The following is a 13010-nucleotide window of genomic DNA, read 5'->3' on the forward strand; positions in this document are numbered from 1 at the left end:
GCACACACACACTCATGTACAACATCGCAGGCATCTCCCACTCCAGCCAGCCCTTACACTCTCCATTCAAACCAGTGCCCAGATCTCCTACCCCAGCCAACCCCAGAATCCCCCATCTCAGCCAGTCCCCGGGTCCTCTAACCAAGGCAGTCCAGGATCTCTCAACTCAACAAGCCCTGGGACTCCACATCACAGCCAGTCTTGGGATCAAGGCTCCATTCATTCAACCAACCCTCATTTCCTGCTCTCCTTTAGAAATGCTCTCCCCATTCACTCCATCATCCCCATCCACTGAAACTGTACCCATCCTTCAAGACTTAACTCAAATGCCACCTTACTGAAGCCAACCCTGATTTCCTCAGCCAGAAGTGCAAGTTGCTGCTCTCTCTCTCTCTCTCTCCCCCCTCTTGACCTCCTGCTGCACTCCCTATCTTGTGGAATTTGTGGAACAAGTGGAACTTGCTTTACAGCACATTCGTCTGTGTTCTTGTTTTATGTCCTCTGCCAGACGGAGCTCCTTAAAGACAGAAACGTGTCTTAATTTATCTTTGTGAGCAGGTTGGGTTAGAGGAGAAAACATGAGTTTTACAGTCAGACAAAACTGGATTTAAATTCCATCTTCTCTCTTAATTTCAATTTCCCTATCAATAACAGCTACCTGACAGGGTGGTCTTGGATAAAAGCATGCAAAGAACACCTTGCACAGAAAAGACAACCCACAGAATGAGAGAAAGTATTTGCAAATCATGTATCTGATAAGGGACTTGTACGTAGAATATATAAAGAACTCTTACAGCAACAAAAAGACAACTATTTTTTTTTAAATGGGCAAGGAATTTGAATAAACATTTCTCCAAAGAAGATATACAAATGGTCAATAAGCACATGAAAAGATGCTCAACATCATTAACCATCAGGGAAATGCAAATCAAAACCACAATGAGCTCTCAGTGCTACCCATCAGGCGTTTCCTGCATTCTCCCATAACCTAAAGGGAAACTTCCACAATGTCTGGAGCCCTTAATGTCCTGCAGATGAAGGAAGAGATATCCTCAAATTCCTTGCAGCAGAACCCCACTTGAATGGCACCAACCTTGACTTCCAAATGGAACAGTACATCTACAGAAGGAAATGTGGTGGCATCTACATCATAAATCTGAAGAGGACCTGGAAGAAGATTCTGCCATTGTTGCCATTGAAAACCAGACTGATGCTAGTATTATATCTTCCAGGAATATTGGCCAGTGGGCTGTGCTAAAGTTTGCTCTTTCCACTGGGGCCACTCTTATTGCTGGGCACTTCACTCCTGGAACTTTCACTAATCAGATCCAGGCAGCCTTCCAGGAGCCACGTCTGCTGGTGGTTACTGATCCCAGGGCTGACCACTAACCTCTCACAGAGGCATCTTATATTAACTTGCCTATCATTGCTCTGGGTCACACAGAGTCTCCCCTGCACTGTGTGGACACTGCCATCCCATGCAACAACCCAGGAGTTCCCTCAGGGGGTCTAGTGTAATGGATGCTGGCCCAGGAGGTTCTGCACGTGCGTTGTACCACCTCCCGTGAACACCCATGGGAGTTATGCCTGATCTCTATTTCTGCAGAGATCCTGAAAAGATTGAAAACGAAGAGCAGGCTGCTGGAGAAAAGGCTGTGACCAAGGAGGAACTTCAGGGTGAATGGACTGCGCCAGCTCCTGAGTCTACTGCTATTCAACCTGAGGGTACAGACTGGTCTGAAGGCATGCAGGTGCCCTTTGTACCTATTCAATAATTCTCTACTCAAGTTTGGAGCACTCAGCCTGCTACTGGAGGCTGGTCTGTAGCAGTCACTCTCAGATAGCTGAATGGATAGGAATAACCACTGAGTGGTCTTAAGCTGTTCTTCCACAGGCTCTTGAACAGAAAACGGAAATCAGATTGACGGAAAATAAATATCAGTTTCTTAAACACACACACACACACACACACACACACACACACACACACAGAGAGATACTACTTCACATCCACTATGATAGCTAAAATCCACAGAACAGACAATGAGAAGTGTTAGCGAGCATGTAGAGAAATTGGAACCCTCATTCATTGCGGATGGGAATGTAAAATGGTGCAGTCACTTTGGAAAGCAGTTTGGCAGTTCCTCAAAATGTTAAACATAGAGTTAGCATATGATCCAGGGATTCCACTCCTAGGTATATATCCAAGAGAGATGAAAACATACATCTACATAAAAACTTGTACATGAATGTTCACAGCAGCATTATTTGTAACAGCCTGAAAGTGGAAGCAACCAAATGCTCATCAGTTGATGAATGGATAAACAAAATGTGGTATGACCACACAATGGAATAGTATTCAGTCATTAAAAAGGAATCAAGAACTAATACAGGCTAAAACACGGATGAACCTTGAAAACATTATACTAATGAGAAGCCAGTCACAAAAGACCACATATTGTATGATTCCTTTTATATGAAATCCTAGAATAGGCACATCTATAGAGACAGAAATTAGAGTAATGGTTGCCAGGTCTGGAGTGTGGGTGGCAAAATGGGGAAAGACTGCTAACGGGTATGGGGCTTTTTTGGAGGGGGATAAAAATGTTCTAAAATGAGGCTGGTCCAAAGGCAGTGAATTATCTCAATTGGTTGTTCACAGTCAATTACAGATCGAACTCCTTGTTCTACTCTTTTCCCATCTCTCACTACTGCACTTGACTAGTCTTAAAAAAAAGAAAAAGAAAATGTTCTAAAATTAAACTATGATGATGGTTGCACAATCCTGTCCATATACTAAAAACCACTGAATTGTACCCTTTACAAGGGTGAATTTTATGGTACATAAATTATATCTCAATAAAGCTTTATTTAAAAAAAACACCTTGCACAGAGCTATCACATAACAACACCTACAATGGTAATAGTTAACATGTCTCTGGCGCTTACTGTGTGCCAGGCACTGTGCTACACACTTTACATATAAGGACTCACTTAACCCTCATGACAATCCTATGTGGTAGGTACTATTATTACCTCCCATCTTACAGATGAGGGAAGTGAAACAGAGAGGTTGAGTGACTTGCCCAGGGTCACACAGAGGCATAGTGAGGATACTCAGATGATTCATTCTCACTTCTCACTTTATATTTTCCCTCAGTACCTTGTACAAAATAAGTACTCCATAAATGTTAAAGTAATACAGTATATCCACCAAATATGTCCATTCATCCAACAAACACTAGCAGAACATTATGTTCTAGGCAATGCGTATGTTCCCGTCCTTATCTTGCTTCTTCTATTGTTCAGATGCCCTCTGGGGTTAAAGCAGATGGGTATTTAGATTTATTTACAAACTATTTTGTCTACAATAAGTAAAGCACTGCTGTCCAACACTGAGGATATAGCAATGAACAAAATAGGACAACGATCCTTAACCTCATAGTGCTAACATTCTAGTGGCAGAGACAGACAAGAAGCAAATGGAATATGTAGGGCGCACTGGATGGTGAATGAGGTTGAATAATGTCCCCCCAAAATTAATATCCACACAGAAACTGAATGTGACCTTATTTGAAATAAGGGTCTTTGCCAACGTAATCAACTTAAGATGAGGTCACACTGGATGAGTACAGGCCTTAATCCAATGACTAGTGTCCTTAAAAGAAGGAAAATTAGACGCAGAAACACACATACGTGAGGAGAACGCTGCATGAATCCAGCAGTAGAGATTGGAAAGATGAATCTATAAGCCGAGGAATGCCAAGGACTGCCACAGCCACTAGATGCTGTAAACGGCAAGGAAGGATTCTCTCCTAGAGCCTTCAGAGGGAGCATGGCCGCGCTGACACCTGGATTTTGGACTCTCAGCCTCCAGGGCTGTGAGGGAAACCACTTCTGTTGTTATAAGCACCCTGTCTGTGGTATTTTGTTATGGCAGCCCTGGGACACTAATACAAATGGTGACAGGTGCTCTGGAGAAAGACAAGGCAGCAAAAGATGATAGAGAGGCTTCGGTGAATCAGATATAGCCTCTGCCCTCAGGGAGCTCCCAACCTACTCAGAGAGCCACAACAATAAGACACAAACATGACTAATGAGACAGAATGTACAAAACACTAGAGCTGAGGTACAAGGATGGCGGGGAAGGGTTGGGAGGTCTTTATGGATGTGAAAGTCCTTGAGCTAAGCTAGGATTTCAACAGGTAGAAGGTACTAGAACTGGGCAAGACCTGCTAATAGGAACCCTGTGCCTGTGAGGAAAGGAACAGGGTCAGGAAAACAGTGTCTGTTTAGGGAACCACATGTAGTTTGGTTGAAGACAGCGCAAGAGACGTGTGTGGTGTGTGTATGTATGTGTGTAGCAAGGGATGGGAGATGGGAAGACAGAGCTTGATTCAGCTTAGAGAAAACTCCATTGCCAAACTGAAGGATCTGGATCTTCCCTTATAGGCAATGAAAAGCCATGAAAGGTTTTTGAACAGGAGAGTGACACGGTAGGGAGAGTGACATGGTGGGAGGGGAGGGGCCCACGTGGATATTGCACGCACCAAGTATCACACACTACAAGGTGAGTTTAGCATTGGTTCATTGTTGTTGTTCATCAGAAACTGTGGTATTACCTTCTTTACCCACCTGCTGCCTCCCAGAGTCATTTCCCAGAAGCCTCAGTCCCTGGGACCAGCTTTGCCAAGCAACGTGGAGCTAGAGCAGGAAAGAGCCTTAAAAACCACATCTCACCACTGCCAGGATCTAGTCAACAAGAACCCGTCAGAATACTGAGAACCATGAAGCATTTGCCTCAGATCCAAAGGTGGCATCTGTTCAAATTGGTTTTTCCTACTGGATCCTCACAGCTCTCTCCCTTCCGTGAGCAGACCTTTTCTCCCAAACCTGTTAGCTGCCAAGCACGAGGTGGGAAAATCAAAATGAAAAAAACATTGGTCTGGCTGGGCGTGGTGGCTCACACCTATAGTCCCAGCACTTTGGGAGCCCGAGGCGGGAGGATCACTTGAGGCCAGGAGTTTGAGACCAGCCTGGCCATGATGGTTAAACCCTGTCTCTACAAAAATTAAGGCGTGTAAGCGCATGCCTGTAATCCCAGCTACTGGGGAGGTTGAAGCAGGAGAATCGCTTGAACCCAAGAGGCGGAGGTTGCAGTGAGCTGAGATCATGCCACTGCACTCCAGCCTGGGTGACAAAGCAAGACTGTCTCGGGAAAAAAAAAAAAAAAAAAAATTGGTCTTTCTCTCAGACTTTACAGTCCAGAATATCAGAGCTGAAAGGAAGGAACTTAGAGGTGAATTCCTTCTCCAGATAAGAACACTGAGGACCAGAGAGAAGTGATTTGCACACAATTGCTATGATCAGTCATCACTAGGCTATGACCCTTTTCTCAGGCTATTTCCTGCGGTCTGGTGTTCCAGAGTCTTAAGATTGCAGACTTTAGAGGGCAGAAAGGTAGGAAAGTAACCATCTGTGAGGAACATAGAAGAAAAAAGAAAAGGAAAAGGAAGATTCTCTTCTCTGTGGGGATCCCTAAAGAGATAGCGGTGCTTAAAACTGAGACAGCATTTGGCTAATTAATTAATTATCCTTCCAGCCCCCTTTCCCCTAGTGGGGGAAGGGGTGAGATGTAACCAAAATACCTATCAGTCTCGAACAGCTGCACAGAAAGCAATTCTAATAGGCAAGTCTGGGGTTTCGTTTTAGGAAAATTTTCTCTCTGAAGATGATTTGTAAGCTTGATCCTGTCAGAACATAAAACCACATAACCCAATGTGTTTCCAATTTTGTCCTAGCTGCCATAAAACTTTGAGCCAAATTCAGAGTCCAATTATAATCCAGTTCATTTTAGGTACCTGGCAACATCTATTCGTGCTTCCTTTACATGGTATCTGGTCTGTTTTCTTCCACATTTTTATCCCTAATTGTCTTTCTTTCATGTTATAAACTGATGAGTCGCCTAATATCCTCTTTAAAGTAGGCGGGATATAAATCTTACATAAACTAAATTATATTTACAGATGCTAAGGGGATTTGAAACAATGAAGAACATTTGAAGGAACAGATGATATTTGGCCTAGAGGAGAGCAGGCTTATGAGGACATGATTACTGTCTTCAAATATCCAATAGGCTGTCAGGGGGGCAATGTAGTGGAATTATTCTGCTTAGCTCCAAAGGGCACAGCCAGAAGCAATGGGTGAAAATTACAGAGAGATGATCCCAGAGGGAAGAAAGCTCTCACAGGCGATGCTTGGCGAAGATGGCGAGTTCACTGTCATTGGAGGTCTTCAAGTAGTGGCTGGACAGCCTCATCAGGAGGGTCTGTTGCCTAGGGAATGGAAACACTACATGGAGGAGTTGAATAAGATAATTTTGGCCAGGCACAGTGGCTCACGCCTGTAATCCCAGCACTTTGGGAAGCCAAGGTGGGAGGATCACTTAAGCTCAGGAGTTCGACACCAGCGTGGGCAATGTAGTGAGACCCTGTCTCTACTGAAAAAAAAAAAAAAAAAATAGCTGGATGTGGTGGCACGCATCTGTGGTCTCAGCTACTTAGGAGACTGAGGCAGGAGGATTGCTTGAGACCGGGAGGTTGAGGCTGCAGTGAGCTATAATTGTGCCACTGTACTTCATCCTGGGAGACAGGAGACCTTGTCTCTAAAAAAGAAAAAAAAGATAATTTTAAAGGCTCCTTCCGGCCCTGATTTGCACTACACAGTCCTAGATGTAGAAAAGAAGTCTGGCCGGGAGGTAAGGAGGGGGGACAGGAAAAAAAGAAACAAAGGTCTTTGAATGCTGGAACATTCCAGCCAGAAGCAATGAACCCTGACAGCCCCTGAGACACTCCTGAAAGGAAGAATGGTCCATAAACAGAACTCAAGCCTGCATTTCCCCAGTCCTACTGCATGTAACTCCTACAGGGCAGGAGAAATAAAAAAATCCGTTCCATTGCTCTCCACTGCCATCTAACTGGCTATTATTCAAGGAAGAACAGGTCAAGACTGCTGGAGCTGGAAAGAACCTTAGAGATCAGGTAATCCAAACCCCTCATTTTATAACCGGATAAAAAGAGGCTCAGAGAGTTGAAAGGACTTGTCTCCTTGTTCGCTACTCCACCAGGGCCGTGGTGGAGTTCACTGTCATTGGAGGTCTTCAAATAGTGGCTGGACAACCTCATCAGGAGGGTCTGTTGCCTAGGGAATGGAAACACTACATGGAGGAGTTGAATTAAGATAATTTTGGCCAGGCATAGTGGCTCACGCCTGTAATCCCAGCACTTTGAGAAGCTAAGGTGGGAGGATCACTCAGGCTCAGGAGTTCAACACCAGCGTGGGCAATGTAGTGAGACCCTGTATCTACTGAGAAAAAAATTAGCTGGATGTGGTGGCATGCATCTGTGGTCCCAGCTACTCAGGAGACTGAGGCAGGAGGATTGCTTGAGGAGGGCAGAGACGGTTTTGTTGACCTTTCAATCCCCCAACCAGGCTTGGCCCTGGGTTCTTGCCCACTGTGGGTGAACAGTAAGCAGTTGGAAAATGGAACTGAATTGCCCAGAGGCACTGCAAGTAGAAGCTAGGCCTTTCAACCCCCAACCTATGATGCTTTCCATAACAAAATCTCATTCAATTCAGTTCAACAAACATTTATTGGTTTCTCTATGTGCCAGATCTGGAGCTACAGTAAAAGATAAACCAGAGGCAAGCTGTACCCTCAAGGAGCAAACATTCCTCCAGGGAGCTAGGCTCTTCCCACCTCGGGCCCTGCACACCTGCTGTTCCTTTGGCGCGGAAAGTTCTCTTTGCTGCCTTTGCCCACTAAACTGCCTATTCATCCTTCAAATCTCAGATCAAATGTTGGCTCATCAGGCACCTTCTCTCACTCCCAAACTGGGCAGATCCCTCTGATACATTCTCTCAGTGAGTCCTTTTCATTCCTGAACTTAGCAAGTTTGTAATTCTATATTGATTTGTGCAGTTTTTGGTTTGCTAACCTCCTGCCTCCTCATTAGACTGTTAGCTCTACAAGGGCAGATACTGTGTTTTGCTTCCCACTGTATCATAAGCCTGGCCAAAAGCCAGGATAAGCAGTCCATGTTTGTTGAATGCATGAATCGACAACCTAATCGATTATGTAGACAGATAAATCATAACTACAATTCAATGTGATAAGAGGTATAGGGTAATAGAGAAATCATTTCTTTCTTTCTTTTTCTTTGAGACAGAGTTTCACTCTTGTTACCCAGGCTGGAGTGCAATGGCGAGATCTCGGCTCACTGCAACCTCTGCCTCCCAGGTTCAAGCGATTCTCCTGCCTCAGCCTCCCCAGTACCTGGGATTACAGGCATGCGCCACCACACCCGGCTAATTTTGTATTTTTGTAGAGACAGGGTTTCTCCATGTTGGTCAGGCTGGTCTCGTACTACCAACCTCAGGTGATCTGCCTGCCTTGGCCTCCTAAAGTGCTGGGGTTACAGGCGTGAGCCGCCGTGTCTGGCTGAAATCATTTCTTTAGAAAGGAGGAGGCCAGCTCCTGCATCTATGGAGCTGGCTTGGCTAGCCTTGCAGAACGCATATACGGCCAGACAATCAAAGCATGGGGCAAACGGCATAGCTTTGTGAAAGCGCCCATTGTGTTCAGACAAACCAAAGCTACTTGTCAGCATCTCTCCATTTCCCCAGTCCCCTAGGAAGCAGGCAGTTCTGCCACAGTGGGACAGACTGGCCACCACCTGCTGATTCGGGTTCGGGCACAATTGGCAGTCAGACCACAGGGCAGAACTGAAAGGAAACTCCTGGAATTCGGAATTCACAAATCTCTCTATTTCTCAGGATTCTGCTCTCCAGGAGGAAGATTGAGAGATCTGATTGGGGCCGGGTGCGGTGGCTCACGTCTGTAATCCCAGCACTTTGGGAGGTCAAGGCAGGTGGATCACCTGAGGTCAGGAGTTAGAGACCACCCTGGCCAACATGGTGAAACCCTGTCTCTACTAAAATACAAAAAATTAGCCAGGCGTGTTGGCGCGCGCCTGTAATCCCAGCTACTCGGGAGGCTGAGGCAGGGGAATCGCTTGAACCCGGGAGGCGGAGGTTGCAGTGGGCCAAGATCGCGCCACTGCACTCCAGCCTGGCAACAGAGCAAGATTCTGTCTCAAAAAAGAAAAGAAAAAAAAAAGAGAGATCGATCTGATTGGTCCTGGAATGTGGGATCAGTTCTGCACCTTTCCGGTGGGATAAGACCTACTCCCAGGCATAAGAGAGTATTGCCCTCTAGTGGTAATAATAATGATAATGATGATAATGATAATGATAATGATAATGATAATAACAACTAGTGGATGTGGTCCTTGCTTGGGAGATCAACCATACCCGTTTGCCCAAGATTGTTTTAGCACTTGAAAGACCCACATCTCAAGAAACCTCTGAGTCTCAGGCAAGCCTACTCCTTGATGGTGTTCAATGCACTCGTATACACATGATCTCATTACATGGCTCCTAACCCTCGATGCCAGGAATCAGGATTCAGTCTGCACAGATCTGTAGAGCTTTAGAGATCCAGCCCATTTTCCAGATGAGGAAACAAAGCCCAAGAGGAGGGAAAAAATTTCCTTCTTCAGCATTACATTACAAATTAATGGCAGAACCAGAATCAGCATCTAAGTGTCCAGGTCCACAGCCCCGGCCACTGTTGCCCCTGGCTGGCATGCCCTCAGCTACTTTGTCAGTTTGTCTAGGTCCCATGTCCTCCAGACTCGCTAAACTACTCACCCCTTAATCCTTTCAGAAAACTTCCCCCTCTGAAAGCCTGAAACACTCATTTGACACTTAGCATGTGCTATAGGTACCGTCTTTTATCCCTTAAATGTATAGTTCAAAAAAAGAAAAGCTCCTCAGCTCCCCACAAGCCCAACCCCCAGAGATACTAACAAGGAGAGCGGCCTCTGGTCAGAAGAGTCTCAGGAGTGGCCCTAGTTGGTCCAGGGCCCCGAGGAAAGTGCATTTGGCACTGCAGAGCAAGAAAGGAAGCAGAGGGAGGCTTTTGCAATCACCAGGTGGGATGGATTTGAGAGCCAAGAGCTGAGGAGAGGTGAAAAGGCATCCTTGCAGCCTCAAGACAAAAGGAGAAAGTGAGAGCCTTCTTTGCCCCAGGGATGCCACCAGGGAATGGGTCCTGCTTTTTCTGCTGCCAAAATTGCTGTGCCCTTCTCCGTTCCCCTGGTCCCTGACAAGGACCCCCAAAATCAGCTCTTGCCTTTCCCCTCCACTGAGACAAATTTGCAAACTCCCACATCTCTGTGGAAACGGCAGAGAGCAGGAGAGAAGAAAAAAGGAGAAAAAAATCCACCCACATGCCAACAAACTGGAAAAAAAATAACCCAGGCCTTGTCGCACTCAGCTGTTGGCTTGCTGCTCCCTCCCACTGTGGCGGCTGCTCCTGCCTCCTGGACAGGGACCCAATGCTGTGCAGTTCCCCTTCCCATCTGGAGCTGGCTTTTGTCAATGCCCCTTGTCCCTACCCCCACCCCAGCTCTGGGAGAGAGAGTCCTGGAGTCCAGGAGGAGGAAAGCTGGAAGGGAGGACCGGCAGAGCCACCCAGGGCTGTGGCTGACCACAGACTCTGTGCCCATCACCGTCTCCCAAACTATGGAGGGGAACTTCCTCCCCTCCCAGGGAAATAAGTTAAGGAGATGGGGCACTGCCCACAGGCTGGCCCCACCAGGCCACTTCTGTCTCAGAGGCTGTCCCCTGCGTCTTCTGTCCTCCCTCCCCCAAGCCCTTCCCCTTGGCTGCCTCTCTCTACCATTTTCAAGCTGTGTTTTCAGTCTAACTCCTTCTATTTTCATCTTTTTGTGCCCTTGCCTTTCTTCACCTTCTGCTCCAGTTCTGGGCACCATATTTAAACAAAGCAAAACAAAACAAAATGGAGTGTGTTGCTAGGAAAGGAAGGATGTAGAAATCATCACTATTAGGAAAACAGAGATGTTTTGCCCGTAGAAAGGAGGATATGGACTCAGAGGAGCATGGAAGGATAGAAACACAAGGAGCTTTTTGGATAACCTTATTTTACAGATGAGGTGATCGAGGCCCAGAGAGGGAAGAAGACCTGGGGCTACCATGCAGAAGAGGGGACAGCTTTGTTCTGTGGGCCTCCAGAAAAAAGAAGGACCAGTGAGTACGATTTATGAAAAGGCAGATTTATTTATTTATTTATTTATTTAGAGACAGAGTCTCACTCTTGTTGCCCAGGCTGGAGTGCAGTGCCATGATCTCAGCTCACTGCAGCCTCTGCCTCCAGGTTCAAGCAATTCTCCTGCCCCAGCCACTCGAGTAGCTGGGATTACAGGTGCCCACCAACATGCCTGGCTAATTTTTGTATTTTTAGTAGAGACAGCGTTTCACCATGCTGGCCAGGCTGGTCTTGAACTCCTGACCTCAAGTGATCTTCCCGCCTCGGCCTCCCAAAGTGCTGGTGTTACAGGCGTGAGCCGCCCGAGAAGGCAGAAGATTTAAATGACAGTTTTGTTTCTTCCTTCTAAATCCGTATTCCTATTGTTTTGTTTCTTTGCCTTGTTTTGCAGGATCTCCAATTCAATTCTGACCAAAAGGGATGATAATGAGCATCCTTGTGCTGTTACTTATGTTAAAGGGGAAGATGTCAATGTTTCATCATTAGACATGGTCTTCACTGGAGGATTCAGAGGATTTTGGAGGATAGTCTTTACTCTTTATCAGGTTAGGGAAGTTTCCTCTCATTCCTTTTTTTTTTTTTTTTTTTTAAGACAGGGTCTTGCTCTGTTGCCCAGGCTGGAGTGTGGTGGCGCCATCACAGCTCACTGCAGCTTTGACCTCCCAGGCTCAAGAGATTCTCCCACCTCAGCCCCCCTAAGTAGCTGGGACCACAGGTGTATGCCACCACACCTGGCTATTTTTTGTAGGGATGAGGTTTCACCATGTTGCCCAGGCTGTCTGGAACTCCTGGGCTCAAGCGATCTGCCCATCTAAGCTTCCCAAAGTGCTGGGATTACAGGTGTCAGCCACCGTGCCCGGCTTGCTAAGAATCTCTTTTGTTATGAACAGGAGTTAAGTTTTACCAAATGCTTCATCAGCATCTTTTCTAATGATCATACATTTCTCTTCTAATCTGTTTACATGGTCAAGAATGCAGCATTTAGTTCAAGAGACAGGTGAAATTTCTAACATACAAAACTATCCAAAGAGGCACTAGCCACCCCATGGACCAAAGTAGTCCATTCCAAGTCACTGGAAATGTTCAAGTAGAAGTGCAGCCACTCAGTAAATATCTAGGTGTCAGGCACTGTTCTCGGTTCTGGCTACTTAGTGGTGAAGAAGATCCCTGCTCTCCTAGAGCTCACATTTTAGAGAAAGGATAACAGACACAAACAACCAAACAAATATATGAACAAGAACATTTCAAAAAGTCAAAAGTGTTATGAAAACAAATGAATAAAACAAAAAACAGTACAAAGGTAGTATAATAGGGTGAGGATGGAGAACAAGATGAAATAGGTTAGTCAGGGAAGGATTCTCCATGGAGGTGAGAGTTGAGGTGAGCCTGAATGACAAGAAGTTGTCAGTCATTTCATGAGGGCCCAGAGGCATGGGATCCCAGGGTGAGAGATGAGCTTGGTGTATTCAAGGGAATTCAGAAAGAAGTCCAGCTGGAGGCAGCAAGAGGAAAGACTGGTACTAGATGAGGTAGGAAAGAAGTTCTGGAGTAAAATGGTGTAGGGCCATGCCAGCCATGGAAGACATTTAGTTTTTATTTCAGATACAATGAAAAGCCATTGGAGGATTTTGAGCTGGAAGTGACATGATCTGAATTTTGTCTTTTAAAGCTTACTCTGTCTGATGTATGGAGAATGGGTTATAGTGGAGGCAAAACCAGAAACAAGAAGGCCAGCTAAGAGGCTAGTTATGAAGCCAGTTAGACAGTCCAGGCAAGAGACCGTGATAGCTTGGGCTAGGATAGTAATTGTGGAGAAAGA

The 13010-nt window shown here is 45.8% G+C and overlaps 1 protein-coding gene and 1 pseudogene across 2 annotated transcripts in view; one reads left to right on the top strand and one right to left on the bottom strand.

Annotated features, from left to right (window-relative positions):
* IQSEC2 (IQ motif and Sec7 domain ArfGEF 2) overlaps window positions 1–13010 on the bottom strand; it is a 130448-nt gene that overhangs the window by 96178 nt on the left and 21260 nt on the right. The gene's annotated exons all lie outside the window — the stretch shown is intronic.
* Window positions 1008–1775, top strand: LOC112206972 (small ribosomal subunit protein uS2-like; annotated as a pseudogene).

This window comes from Pan troglodytes, chromosome X (genome assembly GCF_028858775.2).
Source record: "Pan troglodytes isolate AG18354 chromosome X, NHGRI_mPanTro3-v2.0_pri, whole genome shotgun sequence".
Taxonomy (NCBI): Eukaryota; Metazoa; Chordata; class Mammalia; order Primates; family Hominidae; genus Pan; species Pan troglodytes.